General features: G+C 36.6%; 1 protein-coding gene across 1 annotated transcript in view; it reads left to right on the top strand.

Moving 5' to 3' along the window:
• The first annotated feature begins 484 nt into the window (after positions 1 to 484).
• Positions 485 to 12,249, top strand: part of LOC128664100 (protein NLRC5) — a 429,645-nt gene continuing 417,880 nt past the window's right edge. The window contains exon 1 of the mRNA XM_053718792.1: positions 485 to 517. The gene's annotated coding sequence lies outside the window, so the exon portion shown is untranslated. The remainder of the gene's footprint in view (positions 518 to 12,249) is intronic.

Genomic DNA, 12,249 nt, shown 5'->3' with positions numbered 1-12,249 from the left:
TTTCTATCTGGATCACTTCTTTTTCTTCAGAACTTCTATCAATAAGTGTGGGTTTTAAATTAGTTGAAAAATCCCTACAAGCTGAAAAGTTTTTCACTTTATATTTCTCAACATTTTTAAGCAGAGTACATAAAATATTTTGGTTTCTAAATCTCAACCTTCAATTCTGATAGCAAACACCTTTAAACCTTCTCCCTGGATTTTTATTTTTTATTGGCACAATAATAATTATTTCAATATGTATCTGACTACAAGAACCTACAAGACACTCTTCCTAACAAGTTCCCTTGCCCTCACCACTGCATTCCCTGGCATAGAACTTTCTGTTTCACTTTCGTTTCCAGAAAACTGGTACTAACTATCCTTATTTTACTCATTTCTGTATGAACACATGAGATCTGCCCTAGTGCCATCCTCTCTGCTGCATTTGCCATTTTAATGACGAGATGTTTTTTTTCAACTTTTATACTTTCACTTTCTTTTTCATTAATGTGTTGCAGTCAACCACACGCAGCAGGTAAGAATAATTCACTGACCTATGCAAAGCGAGTCATTTATATAGGTGCAGTAAACCGATTTATGGTGACTACTAGACTTGAAAATACACAGTGATAGTGTCTGTTCTGTGTGGCTTGTACATAACAAATTACGTAACTATTTATACATAGTAGCACTACAGGGAAATTTGTCATATGAGTTTCAGTCTTATAAAATGCAATTATCTCTCTCGTAGAAAAACAGTTTTTACATATTGGATTGTCAGCTAAATATTATGTGACTAATGTTATAACTGAGCAGGTGATCTGGATGCACCAGTCTAGCACTGTGTCGTGTAAGAGAATATATTTTGCAGAACTCTTACCCCTGCAACTGTAATAGGCACCATAAACAACTGTGGTTGCACTTCCCTATAATATTCATGCGCACAAATCTTTATATTATATGCAAATGTAAACAAATACACCAAGTTTGGATGATAGTATATATTGCTATGGCCACAGTGGGAGGGTGAGACTTTACTATCTGCAGTTTTTACCTTCCCTATCTTACTACAGTATCCAATTATTTTAGTTTTTCAATGAGGTAGGATAGGATTTAACCCTTTCAGTGTTGAGCCATTTCACACCCGTGTTAGAGCTGTTTTTAGTTTGGCACTCAATCAAAATTAAACTTTCATGATTCAGATCATACAAGTTAAAAAAACAAACAAACAAAAACACGTTACTTCTGTTATCTAATTGTCTTTGTTCTCTTGGTATAATTTGTTGAAAAGCATACCTAGGTATGCTCAGGAGCAGCTTTGCACTACTGGAAGCTAGCTGTTGATCGGTGGATCCACATATATGCCTCTTGTCAATGGCTCACCTGATGTGTTCAGATAGTTCTTTCAACAAAGGATACCAAGATAATTAAACAAATTTGATTATAGAAGTAAATTGAAAAGTTGTTTGAATGTTCTATCTAAATGAATGAAAAATATTGGGTTTCATGTCCCTATTTTCTTGTGTGAGGTACCCACACAAATCATTTCACACATTTTTCAGCAAACCTTTAGAACATTGCTTTAGTTTGCTTGGTTAAAGAGCCATTTTAGTGTTAAAATCACATGCTCTAATCCCTTGTAATTTTAACACTAGCAACACTGTCATGCTGTTTAACCTTCGCAAAAGCAGTTTTCCTAGCGGGACTTTCAGCATGTGTTTAACCCCTTTATGGGGGTTAAACACATAGCATTACAGCATCACTAGTGTTAAAATGACACCCTCTAACACAGTGATTTTTAACCTTTTTTTTGCCGTGGCACACTTTTTTACATTAAAAAATCCTGTGGCACACCACCATCCCAAAATTTTAAAAAAATCACACATTGTAGCCTAATACAGCATATATATCTACACATACACACAAACACACACATACTGTATGTATTGTGCTGTTATGCCATGCCTCCTACTACCCCTGCACTGGGAGTAAAAAACAAGCAAAGTTTAAAAAAATGTCACACTGTTGTCAGTCTGCCGTGGCACACCTGAGGATCTCTCACGGCACACTAGTGTGCCACGGCACACTGGTTGAAAAACACTGCTCTAACAAATTATATCATGTCATTTTAACACTATAATGGCCCTTTAAAGAGATATGAAACCAACATTTTTTCTTTGATGATTCAGATAGAGCATGCAATTTTAAGCAAATTTCTAATTTATTCCTATTATCAAAGTTTCTTCCTTCTCTTGGTATGTTAATTCCTAATATTAATTTTTATTAGTTCTCTTGGTATCTTTATTTGAAAAGCAGGAATGTAAGCTTAGGTACTGGCAATTTTTTGGTTTAGCACCTGGGTAGCGCTTGCTGATTGGTGGCTAAATGTAGCCACCAATCAGCATGCTCTACCCAGGGTACTGAACCAAAAATGGACTGGCTCTTAAGCTTACATTCCTGCTTTTCAAATAAAGATACCAAGAGAGCAAAGAAAAATTAATATTAGGAATAAACTAGAAAGTTGCTTTAAATTGCATGCTCTAACAGAAGCATGAAAGAAAAAAAAAATTGGGTTTCATATCCCTTTAACCCCTTAACCCCTTAATGACAACTGACGTACCAGGTACGTCCTGCAAAAACTAGCAGTTAGTGACAATGGACGTACCTGGTACGTCAGTTGTCTAAGAGAGTGCTGGAAGCGATCGCAATCGCTTCCAGCAGCTCTCAGGGTATTGCAGTGATGCCTCGATATTGAGGCATCCTGCAATACCCTTTAAAAAGCATCCAATGCAGAGAGAGCCACTCTGTGGCCCTCTCTGCACCGGTAGCGATGGGGCCGTTCGTTGGTGGGTGGGAGCTTACAAGGGAGGAGGGTGGGCGGCCCATCGCTACCCGGCATCCGGTTCCTACAAGTGCATTGTGCACACCGGATGCCGGGAGCGTGCGGAGGGGGGGGCCTGCGTGCTCGCGCGCGCGCGTGTGTGTGTGTGTGCGCGCGCAGCAAACACTGCCACCAATGAATTTTGTTAAGAGGGAGGGGGGGCAGCAAACTGTAAAAAAAAATTAATAATAATAGGATCTGGTAGGGTTAGGGGGGGGGTACTGGGGGGGGGCAGCTACACTACAGAAAAAATGAAAAAAACATTTAAAAATAAAAAAAAAACACACTTTTTTTGGGGGGAAAACTGGGTACTGGCAGACAGCTGCCAGTACCCAAGATGGTGGCAAATAGGTAGGTGGGGAGGGTTAGAGAGGTGTTTGGGGGGATCAGGGAGGTTGGGGGTTAAGGCAGGGGTCCATCACAGCTGAATAATTAAAAAAAAAAAAAAACACCTTTTATTTTAGTACTGGCAGACTTTCTGCCAGTACTTAAGATGGCGGGGACAATTGTGGGGTGGGGGAGGGAAGAGAGCTGTCTGGGAGCGATCAGGGGGTGGGATGTGTCAGGTGGGAGGCTAATCTCTACACTAAAGCTAAAATTAACCCTGCAAGCTCTCTACAAGCTACCTAATTAACCCCTTCACTGCTGGGCTTAATACAAGTGTGGTGCGCAGCAGCATTTAGCGGCCTCCTAATTGCCAAAAAGCAACGCCAAAGCCATATATGTCTGCTATTTCTGAACAAAGGAGATCCCAGAGAAGCATTTACAACCATTTGTGCCATAATTGCACAAGCTGTTTGTAAATAATTTAAGTGAGAAACCTAAAATTGTGAAAAATTTCACTTTTATTTTTATTTGCTCGCATTTGGCGGTGAAATGGTGGCATGAAATATACCAAAATGGGCCTAGATCAATACTTTGGGTTGTCTACTACACTACACTAAAGCTAAAATTAACCCTTCAAGGTCCCTACAAGATCCCTAATTAACCCCTTCACTGCTGGGCATAATACACGTGTGGTGCGCAGCTGCATTTAGCGGCCTTCTAATTGCCAAAAAGCAACGCCAAAGCCATATATGTCTGCTATTTCTGAACAAAGGGGATCCCAGAGAAGCATTTACAACCATTTGTGCCATAATTGCACAAACTGTTTGTAAATAATTTCAGTGAGAAACCTAAAGTTTGTGACAAAATTTGTGAAAAAGTGAACAATTTTTTTTATTTGCTCGCATTTGGCAGTGAAATGGTGGCATGAAATATACCAAAATGGGCATAAATCAATACTTTGGGTTGTCTTCTAAAAAAATATATATACATGTCAAGGGATATTCAGGGATTCCGGACAGATATCAGTGTTCCAATGTAACTAGCGCTAATTTTGAAAAAAAGTGGTTTGGAAATAGCAAAGTTCTACTTGTACTTATTGCCCTATAACTTGCAAAAAAAGCAAACAACATGTAACCATTGGGTATTTCTAAACTCAGGACAAAATTTAGAAACTATTTAGCATGGGTGTTTTTTGGTGGTTGTAGATGTGTAACAGATTTTGGAGGTCAAAGTTAGAAAAAGTGTGTTTTTTTCCATTTTTTCCTCATATTTTATATATTTTTTATATTAAATTATAAGATATGATGAAAAAAATGGTATCTTTAGAAAGTCCATTTAATGGCGAGATAAACGGTATATAATATGTGTGGGTACAGTAAATGAGTAAGAGGAAAATTACAGCTAAACACAAACACTGCAGAAATTTTAAAATAGCCATTGTCATTAAGGGTAAGAAAACTGAAAAATGGTCCGGTCATTAAGGGGTTAACGACCAAGGACATTCCAGGCACGTCCTACAAAAAACTGTCCTTAATGAGCAAGGACGTGTCTGGCACGTCCTCGGGTTTCAAGCGCTGGAGACATTTTGTGCCACTTTTATAGCATTTATGATAAATAGAAGCACAGCAGTCACTGTTTACTAAATATTTTAAACACACATTTTTGAGAGAATTTATTAAGCTTCATTTGGAGTGCAGCCTGCAACCCCAGTTTTAAAAAGTAATCCTGAGGTGGAGGAGATAAATTGCCAAGAGCTTTCTTGTTCGGGTGATTGATAGGTGGTTGGATTACACAAGAGAGCCATTGTGAAATCTTAATTTTCACTGACAGTGCATCACAAGTTTTAATAGCTGGCGGACAGGTTCTCTGCCTGAGAACTTGTCCGCTTGCAGCTTGGTAAATTTTGCTTTCTATTGTCCCACATTTAGCATCCAAAACAAGGAAATTTAGGATTTTATACTTACATACTCAATAAAAAATAATAAATAAAAAACAGAAAATTACACTTCTGTTTCCCAGAGGGGTAGCTTAAAGCATTTTGTCAATGTATGCATTCTCTCACCCCAGTCCCCTCAGCGTAGAAAAATAATAATATATAGTGCCGATTTCAACACAACAAAATGAGAATAGTAGTTAGTAGAGCTAGCTGAGCCAATAACAAGAGTCATATGTGTGCAGTCACCAATCAGCAGCTAGCTTCCAGTAGTGTATTGCTGTTTCTGAGCATACCTAGGTATGCTTTTCACGAAAGAAAAGAAAAAGAAGCGCACCAGGGTACGATTCAAGTGTAAATTTATTAACATAAAACACGCAACTTACAATGTTGCACTTACTGAATTAAAAATAAAATGAGCCTGTAGACTGTGTCTATCCTTGTGTGCGCTGGAACAGAAGATGGCAAACAGTTCCTAGTCGCCGGTCTCGGTAGCTGCTAGGCGTCCGGACTGCCCTCTGCACTACCACAAAAACCGTCCACAAAGGAGAACCAGCAACAATGTCTTTATCCTCGACGCGTTTCCCCCGAACTTCGGTCGGGCTTTTTCAAGAGGTGAATGGATGCTGTTTAAAATTGGCGCCCAGCGGCATTTTAAAATGTCCATGCTTAAACAAACACACCCACAGGGGTTTGCCGTGGGTGTGCCATGTATTCTCTGTTTGATTGGTGAATAATTCATGACTGACACAGAACATAGTACTCATCAGATATCCTATACATATTGACAATATACGTACATACATAGCTTCATAATACAAATATGTCATCATGTTTCTAAAGATTACCTACTTTTCTGAAAAAATAATAATAATCCACTATGATAACATTTGTGGGAAATACTCGCTATTCATTAATGCTATATTAACTCTTAGTGATTAGCCACTAGTTTATCGCTACTTGGTTCCTATTACTAGCGGTGAAGTTGATAGCGAGAATTTTTCCTATTATTACTATCTTATTCATGTTATGCTCTTGATTAGAAACTCACATTAAATTCTAAATTCATATGTGAACGAAGTATCCTGTTCATACATTTTTTATGGATACTTACTTGCGATGTTAGGCTATTATTAATAACTCCGATGGTTAATATTAAAAATAAAAGAACAAATTTAAAACGAAGTGTTTCTAAAACACATTTATATTAAATATATTCAATAGTATTGTAAATTTAAATAAATTTAGATTATAAAATTGTTATATATTTTTTCCTAAAAACTACTGGCTTTTACTAAAATATTCCATATTAAAATTGATATATTTAAACCTTAAAAATAAAAATAAAGAACCCTACATTTCATGACCCTATATATTATTATGAACATTATGCTAGCATCATACCTAAAATAAATTATAATACATATATGGTTAGAATGTAGATTGTTAACTGCTTACTGACCACCTACATGTAAGCTGCTATATCTATGTCAATGTTAAGCCCTGATGGTTGAAGTGTTTTAAGTTTATAGATCCATTTAGTTTCTAGTCTTCTCAGATCTAATAATCTGTTAGGTTTGTTTTGTGGAACCCAATCTATCACCTGCACTTTTAGTGATTTTGGATTGCTGCCATGGTGCTCAAGAAAATGTTTGGATACACTATGTGTTGTTAGTTTCTCTTTGATATTGTAGATGTGTTCGTTTGTTCTACGTCTGATTTTCCTCTTGGTGCGACCCACATAAAGTAGCACCATTTAATTTTATATAAGGACAGAGATAACAATGTGGATAAATCGCCTACTTTCTCTAATTCAGAGCTAACTGAAACCTTTAATATAACCAGTAGGAAGAATTGTGATTCTACATACGTAGTTTATCTACTGCATTGTGGGTGTGGCCTACTTTATGTGGGTCGCACCAAGAGGAAAATCAGACGTAGAACAAACGAACACATCTACAATATCAAAGAGAAACTAACAACACATAGTGTATCCAAACATTTTCTTGAGCACCATGGCAGCAATCCAAAATCACTAAAAGTGCAGGTGATAGATTGGGTTCCACAAAACAAACCTAACAGATTATTAGATCTGAGAAGACTAGAAACTAAATGGATCTATAAACTTAAAACACTTCAACCATCAGGGCTTAACATTGACATAGATATAGCAGCTTACATGTAGGTGGTCAGTAAGCAGTTAACAATCTACATTCTAACCATATATGTATTATAATTTTTTTTAGGTATGATGCTAGCATAATGTTCATAATAATATATAGGGTCATGAAATGTAGGGTTCTTTATTTTTATTTTTATTTTTAAGGTTTAAATATATCAATTTTAATATGGAATATTTTAGTAAAAGCCAGTAGTTTTTAGGAAAAAATATATAACAATTTTATAATCTAAATTTATTTAAATTTACAATACTATTGAATATATTTAATATAAATGTGTTTTAGAAACACTTCGTTTTAAATTTGTTCTTTTATTTTTAATATTAACCATCGGAGTTATTAATAATAGCCTAACATCGCAAGTAAGTATCCATAAAAAATGTATGAACAGGATACTTCGTTCACATATGAATTTAGAATTTAATGTGAGTTTCTAATCAAGAGCATAACATGAATAAGATAGTAATAATAGGAAAAATTCTCGCTATCAACTTCACCGCTAGTAATAGGAACCAAGTAGCGATAAACTAGTGGCTAATCACTAAGAGTTAATATAGCATTAATGAATAGCGAGTATTTCCCACAAATGTTATCATAGTGGATTATTATTATTTTTTCAGAAAAGTAGGTAATCTTTAGAAACATGATGACTTATTTGTATTATGAAGCTATGTATGTACGTATATTGTCAATATGTATAGGATATCTGATGAGTACTATGTTCTGTGTCAGTCATGAATTATTCACCAATCAAACAGAGAATACATGGCACACCCACGGCAAACCCCTGTGGGTGTGTTTGTTTAAGCATGGACATTTTAAAAAGCCGCTGGGCGCCAATTTCAAACAGCATCCATTCACCTCTTGAAAAAGCCCGACCGAAGTTCGGGGGAAACGCGTCGAGGATAAAGACATTTTTGCTGGTTCTCCTTTGTGGACGGTTTTTGTGGTAGTGCAGAGGGCAGTCCGGACGCCTAGCAGCTACCGAGACCGGCGACTAGGAACTGTTTGCCATCTTCTGTTCCAGCGCACTCAAGGATAGACACAGTCTACAGGCTCATTTTATTTTTAATTCAGTAAGTGCAACATTGTAAGTTGCGTGTTTTATGTTAATACATTTACACTTGAATCGTACCCTGGTGCGCTTCTTTTTCTTTTATTTCCACATATGAACATTCTACAAGTCAAATAAGGATTTCTTTGACTGATTCGAAGCTGCACCGGGAGAAGACCAGCCCTGCACACGGGGAAAAGGTGGCTCTTTGCTAACAGCAAGTTTTTACTGTCTTCAACCATCAGGATTTTTATTAAAGGTACTGCTCCCTATGTTTTAGGGTATTTTGGAATTTGGTTACCCGGACATATTCTATTTTGCTGCTTTTTTATCTCCCACGGGTGAATATTGACACTTTCCCTTTGGTGCTAACAGGACTGAAATATACTAGCACTGCAGTTTTTTAATCTCAAGTGTTCAATAGAACTCCTGTGTACCAAATATTCTGTTACCCAAATTGTATACAAGTGAATAGTCTTTTGTAATATTCAATAACACCCAGCAGTTGTTCTATTTTATTACAAGAAAGCATATGGTCCATTTAATTATATTGTGGTTTAAGTAGTAACATTTTAATCTGTTTTTACTTTGTCATATCAGAAAGTATATATTTTTCACCGAATAATATATATGCTACTACATAATCCACTGTAGGCACAGATAGTCAAGCGCAATATCATTACTTTTGTTGTTTTCACGAAAGAATACCAAAAGAATGAAGTACATTTGATAACAGAAATAACAAAAGGCTCTTAAAATGATCTGAATCATGAGAGTACTGTACTGATAAAGACAATGAAAAAAACATTTCTTGTTTTTGTTGTTTTTATGTTTGTGGGGCATGCTGATGTGCACCAATAGAGATGGAGTTTTACTTATCAGCCAATAAGCTTCCATCCTTCAGACCAATACTGCACATACAAGTATTTTCTGTTAGTTTAAAAATAAAGTTAATCTCCTTTAAGATAACCTCATGCAAACATATTATAAATATGTTTAAATAGTGCTCTTTCCTTCAGCTGATAGACATTTTCAGACATTCAAGTCAATATAGAAAATGTATTTTCTTTCATGTAAGTGGCAAGAGTCCATGAGCTAGTGACGTATGGGATATACATTCCTACCAGGAGGGGGCAAAGTTTCCCAAACCTCAAAATGCCTATAAATACACCTCCCACCTCACTCACACCTTAGTTTTACAAACTTTGCCTCTCATGGAGGTGGTGAAGTAAGTTGTGCTTGATTTCTTCTGTGATAGGCGCTTCTAAGCATATTGAAGCCCAGTTCCTCTCTAAGTACAGTGTTTGTCTGAGGGATGTGAAGGGAGTATTGCCTGATGATGCCATGTTTTCACCTATGGGAAATCTATTCTAAGGCTCTCTGTAAATCGGTCGCAGGGATTCATCTGCCACCTCCCTTTATAGATCGATATTATACTCCTCTACCATTACCTCTGCTGATATGTTTCAGTACTGGTTTGGCTGTCTGCTATATGTGGATGGGTGTCTTCTGGTAAGTATATATTATTTTTTAAGACACTCTCAGCTAAGTTTGGCACTTTATATTATAAAGTTTTAAATGTATATTGCATATATTAGCCATGAGTCAGGTCTGTATATTTCCCATTGCAGTCTAACAGTTTCAGCATGGAAATTATGTTTATGGAAGTTTTTAGCCTTACCTGGGGTTCCAGTTAGTTGTAACTTGGAGTCTGTTTTTTTTTCAAAACTTTCGTTGGCTTAGGCTTGCGATGATGCAGAATGCTACTTTTCATTGCGTCATTTTTGTCGCAAATTTTTTTTGACGCAAAGTCGCGTCTGTCGTGATGGGATTTGTGTCATTTCTTGCATCTTTCTTGCCGCAAGTTTTTTTGCCGCGTTTCGATTAATTTTCTTGTTTTTCTCTGGATTTGCGTCATCTTTGTTTGCGCCATCTTTGTTTGCGCCATTCTTGGCGCCAAAATTTGTTATATTAAGTCTCTCCCTCTTTTGCTCTCTGCTCTCATTTGATTCTTAGAGGGCTAGGTTGCTTGCTTTTGATTTTACTTTTATATAAAATTTTATCATAAGCATTTTTTCCCATTCCTGAAACTGCTATTTTGAGGAAATTGGATATTTTGTTTAAATGTTATTTTTTCTTTTTTGTTACATTTTGCAAGATGTCTCAAACTGATTCTGCCTCTGATGTTACTGTAGGAACTAAGCTGCCTGAACACAATTCTACCAAAGCTAAGTATGTATGTTGTAAATTAGCTGATCTTACTTCTTCAGCTCAAATATGTGGCACATAATTGAAAAAATTATTACATGCTGATAATGTTTCTATAAGTACAAATACATATACTGTTAATTCTTCACAGTCTAATGTACATGATATTCCTGTAGATATGAAAAATTATATTGCTGCAGCCATAGAGAAGGCTATGACTGCTATTCCACCTTCAAATAAACGTAAAAGGTCTCTCCTAACTTCTCATAAATCTGGTGAAGTTTGTATTGGTCAACAGCATACTGAAGTATCTTCTGCTGATGAGGATTTCTCTGGCTCAGAAGATCCTACTTCAGAGACTGAAATTGATAAATCTACTTTTATTTTTAAGATTGAATATATTTGTTCCTTATTAAAGGAAGTATTGTTTACTTTGGGTATTGAGGAATCTAATCCTCTTGACAACAAGAATAGCAAACGTTTGATTTCTGCTTTTAAAACTTCTGAGGCTACTCCTGAAGTTTTTCCTATTCCAAATGCTACTCCTGAAGTTTTTCCTATTCCAAATGCTAAAGAATGGTCTTAGCTTGGTGCTTCTTTTAACCCTTCTTCTAGGTTTAACAGCTATATCCTTTACCTGTGGCTTCTTTAGAGTTTTGGGAAAAAGTCCTTAAGGTTGATGGGGCTATTTCTACTCTTGCCAAACGCACTACTATTCCTATGGAAGATAGTACTTCCTTTAAGGATCCTTTAGATAGGAAGATTGAATCTTATATTAGAAAAGCATGTTTACATACTGGCTATATTCTTAGACCTGATATTTTTATGGCTGATGTTGCTGCGCTTCAACTTTTTGGTTGGACAGTTTAGCTCAACAGTTAACAGATCCTGAATTGTCTAGCATTGTTCTTTTACTTCAACATGCTAATAATTTTATTTGTGATGCTATATTTGATGTCATTAAGATTAATTTTAAATCTATGTCTTTAGCTATTCTTACTGGAAGAGCTTTATGGCTTGAATCTTGGAATGCTGATATGGTGTCTAAATCTAGATTACTATCTTTATCATTTCAGGGTAGTAATTTATTTGGTTCTCAATTGGATTCTATTATCTCCACTATCACCGGGGGAAAGGGAGTTTTTCTGCCCCAAAATAAGAAATCTAAGGGTAAATTTAAAGCTCCCAATAGTTTTCGTTCCTTTCGTCAGACTAGAGAAGAAAAGACCTCTGCTTCCCCTAAGGCCTCTGGCTCTAATTGGAGACCATCTCCGAAATGGAATAAATCCAAGCCTTATAAAAAACCAAATCCAGCCCCTAAGACTGCATGAAGGTGCGGCCCTCAAACCAGTTCAACTGGTGGAGGGCAGACTGAAATTATTTCAACATATTTGGACAGTATCTGTTCAAAATCATTGGATTCAGAATATTGTTTCTCAGGGGTATCAAATAGGTTTCAGAATAAGACCTTCCATGGAAAGATTCTTTCTCATGTTCCAACAAACTCTGTGAAGGCTTAGGCTTTTCGAAAGTGTGTTTAAAGAAAGAGTGACACAGCGGAAACGCCACTGACCCAGTCATCCAAGCCAAGCAGAACAGTGCCACGTGTCTGAACAGCCACAAGACAGAACGAACCCAACAGGACCAGCCTGCACCCAGGGCCCTAACCGACAAGCTGCATAAA

This window comes from Bombina bombina, chromosome 1, assembly GCF_027579735.1.
Source record: "Bombina bombina isolate aBomBom1 chromosome 1, aBomBom1.pri, whole genome shotgun sequence".
In the NCBI taxonomy this organism is placed as follows: domain Eukaryota; kingdom Metazoa; phylum Chordata; class Amphibia; order Anura; family Bombinatoridae; genus Bombina; species Bombina bombina.
Note: the sequence above shows the minus strand (reverse complement) of the source record. Positions and strands in the feature narration are given on the sequence as shown.